This window comes from Lytechinus variegatus, chromosome 2 (genome assembly GCF_018143015.1).
Source record: "Lytechinus variegatus isolate NC3 chromosome 2, Lvar_3.0, whole genome shotgun sequence".
NCBI lineage: Eukaryota > Metazoa > Echinodermata > Echinoidea > Temnopleuroida > Toxopneustidae > Lytechinus > Lytechinus variegatus.
Genome location: NC_054741.1, coordinates 77,094,598 through 77,098,815, shown reverse-complemented (window position 1 = coordinate 77,098,815; position 4,218 = coordinate 77,094,598).

Genomic DNA, 4,218 nt, shown 5'->3' with positions numbered 1-4,218 from the left:
TAAGATATCTATACACAAAATATAAAGGCATGATTGCAAACCACGAAAATATATGCAAAACACAATATATAATTAAGAAACAAAATAGATGCACAACACAGAATTATGTCAAACACAAAATATATGCTAGACACAAAATATATGCAAGGCACGAAATATATTCAAAATACAAAATATATGCAAATCACAAATTATATGCAAAAATTCAGATATATAATTAAGAAACAAAATAAATGCACAACACAGAATATATATAAAGCACAAAATATATGCAAGGCACAATATAAATTATATGCATGGCATAAAATATTTACAAGGCTCAAAATATATGTAAGGCACGAAATGACAAGACTCCAGATATATTGTGTAAGAAACAAAATAGATTTTAAACCACGGAATATTTATGTAAGACCAAAAATATACGCGAGAAACAATATATTTGCAAGACACAAAATAAATTCATGCAAGGCTTGCCATAATAATTATGCAAGCCGCTCGTTTTATTCAAGACGTGAATTATGTTCATGCCTGACAAAATATGTTCAAGGATTTTAGTCTCTTTTCAAGGCTTACACCATTTTGGTGGACGCTGGCGCGTCTCGTTCAGGGAAACACATCCTTTCGTCCAAAGCCCCCCCCCACCATTTGCCGAAAGGGTGCGTTTTTATTTCAATGAATTGCAATCAATTCGTCTATTATACAGGGGAGGATCCAGCCTTCGCCAATAGGGGGGGGGGGGGCGGAAATTTGTTTCAGTCATATTTTTCCCGATCGACAGCTCGAAGATGATATTTGTTGTTTCTTTGAAGGGGTAGTCTTAATTAGTCACTTCTTAGCTTTATTCTTATAAATTAATGTATAATATCATAATCCTCATTAATATGATGCGAGCGTGAAGCGCGAGTTAATTTTTTTGGAAATTTTATTCATTTTTTCCTAAAATTTGAACATTCTCTTTTCTGGGCAATGTTTGTTATCCTGAAAATGATGTGTATGCAACTTAATAATTTCTACGAACGCAAAGCGCGAGCAGAAATGAACTGATGGAAAAGCTACCTGTTAAAGACTGCTTGCAGTTAGCATTTAACAATTAGATAATGCGAGCGCGAAGCGCGAGATGAATTTTTGTTGACATTTTCACCTGAAGAATGGAAATTCTAAGCACTTTTTGTAACTCAAGCAGAATAGGCACATAAGTAGAAATCTGATGCGAGCGCGAAGCGCGAGCAGAAAATTTCGAGATTACTCCTATAATACTGAAACGAAACACTCTATTCGTGTTTTGTAAATCATTATCAAAAAATTATATACGTTTTTAACTGGTACCTGTAAGGACTGCTTGCACTTTGCCATGAAGACGTTCCATATTTCAACAATCAAAAAATGCGAGCGCGAAGCGCGAGCCCAAAAATTTTGACATTTCTAAAGAAAGAATGGAAAATCAATTTTTGTATTCGTGAACAGGATAGCTATATCATTTAACAATTGATGTGAGCGCGAAGCGCAAGCAGAAAAAAATCTAGATTTAGACCTAAAAATGGTCCACTCTATTCATGCTTTGTAAGTCATGAAAAGGATGAGTAATAGGGGATCTTCCTTCATTATTAATGTGAGCACAAAGCGCGAGCAGAAAATTGTTGATATTGTGATCTGAAACTGGATAATGATTCAAATATAGAGAACAAGTTGAGTATCTGAATAAGCATGCGCGCGCGTGTTTCATTATTATTTAGACCTAGAATCTCAGCATTCTAAAAACATCTTTCATCATGAAAATCATAAATCTTTGATATTCCGGTCCGAAAAAAAAAATCAATTTCAGCTTTATATTTCAAGCACTTTGTAGGAAAATTGTTAGGTGGATATGGATCGCACTTGAAAAGGAGCTGATATTTTTTTTACTATTATTACTTTGAGTTTTGACATAGGACTGGAACATCCTTAGGACATCTTTTTATTTTACTTGCTAAGCGCGAGATGAAACAAAAGGGACAATTTAATCATTAAATTAATATCATATTCATTGATGCCTAATGAGGGCGCGAAATCTGATGATATTATGGCATAAAAACTAGACATTTCACTTTTGTAATTATGAATAGGATGCATCAGTTAATATATTTTTATCCATTGATGCGACTGCTAGCGCAAATCACGAGCTAAAATTTTTGATAAACTGTAATGAAAAGGGGATTTCAAGTAGTTTGTTGTATGATCAATAGAGACATACATAACTCGCCAATCGAAATGTGAGCGTGCAGCGCTAGCTGATATATGTCTTGACAATCAGACCTGAAAAGGGATATTTTGAACATTTTATGGAATACACGAAATAATAGGTACCTGATAAATCAAAATTTGCGAGCGCGTAGCGCGAACAGAAAATGCTTATATGCAGACCATAAAACTGGCATTTTTACAGAGCCCTTTTTAAAATCAATTTGTAAATCACACAAAATAATGAAAGTTCGATTCCGAGGTGAAATATGTTTTGCATATTGACTTCTAAACTTTATATTCGAGCTCCATATTAAACAAAATATGTAAATCACCTATCAGGCAATGTGAGCGCGAGGAAAGAAGAAGAAGGAAAAACGAAAGAATGATGGGATCGAAAAAAAAACAACAGAACAAAGATGGAGAAACGGATTCAGGGGGTGTATTGGCATATTCCCCACAAAAAAATAAATAAAATAAATAATGAAAATAAAGTAAGAGAGAGAGAGAGAGGGGGGGGGGGCGAGAAATAAAATTAAGAAAAGGGGAATAACAGGATTAAAGATAGAGAAACGAATCCAGAGGCCGAAGGAGCAATCCTCTCCGTAAAATAATAATAATAAAGTAAGATAAATAAACTAAACTAATGATAATGAAAGATAGAGAGAGGGGGTAATAAAGGTTTTTGAGTTTAAAAAAAATGCATGTGCTCCCCTCCCCAGCGAAAACTTTTTTTGTGTATAGCCATGCCCCCTTCTCTGTTTTTCTCTCCCTATATATATCTCTGGAGGGGAACCTCCAGCCCCCTGGAGCCGTTTCTCTATCTCTTATTCTGTTCTTTCCTCTCTACCCTTTTCTTTATTTGTCTTCTTGTTCCCCTCCCCTCCTTTCCCCTCATCTGTCTGTCTGCCTGATGATGTCACATAATTATGGTTGGTGGTGATTTTTTACCTGATTGCTAAGAAAGCAAGAATGATTGTAAGCATGCAACCAGAGGACCGACGGCTTAAGGTCCTCTCCGAAGGACCTGGTACTGAGGATTAATGCCTCACCAAAGGGCACTTGCGCACCAAATGGGAATCGGACCCGGGTCACCGGAATACGAATCCCCCGCTCTACTGACTGAGCTATCGCGCCTCCCACATATCCACTTGTTCTTTTGCATTTTATTATATGAAATTAGGTTTATTCAATTGTTTTCCTCCAAGAACTAGAAAATTGGATTGGCAACTGATTTAGTGCATTAGATATTCATTGCTGCAACTTATTTCATTATAAGGGAGACATATTATTCACACAAGTATGAAATAATGAAAAAAATATGATTTTATGTAAGAACATAAGAAAACGGAAAGTGGAGATGTGACATCATCAGCCCACCTAATGAATATTCATGACGACTGTTTTCACAAAATATTGCTAAACTTATTTGTTTAAAAAATATCCGATTTTGATGAAATTTTCGGCATGTTGTCAGTGAATTCTACTGTAAGTATTAATATTTAAATATTTTCAGCCCGGACCATCCCTTTAAACTGAAATTGTATTATATATATTTCTAAATTGTGTTAAAAATGTATTCCCTTATTTATGAAATGACGAATATATTTTGAACTATAATATTTCAATTTTCTTTTTGTTTACATGTATGTTTGTTTCACTGATCTCTCCCCGCATATCCAGTTAGGGGAGAGATCAGTGTTTTGTTAACATGAATGTATCGCAATTCAGCTTTGCCGCAATGATGTATGTTATAAATTGACCAGTTATCTATCTTATTTTTAACTGATCAAAGTATTAACAAAATTCACACACACAAACAAAATTAATAATAGCTCTCAAAAACCGTTGGCACGGGCCCGATGTACGGTACCTGGATCCGCCAAAGGGCCTTCACAGTACAATCCGACGAATCCCCAATCCGAAAATATATTAAATCTGTCAATTGTACAATCCGGTTCCCGTGTACGTGTATACGCGGTACGCTATACGGTACGGTTT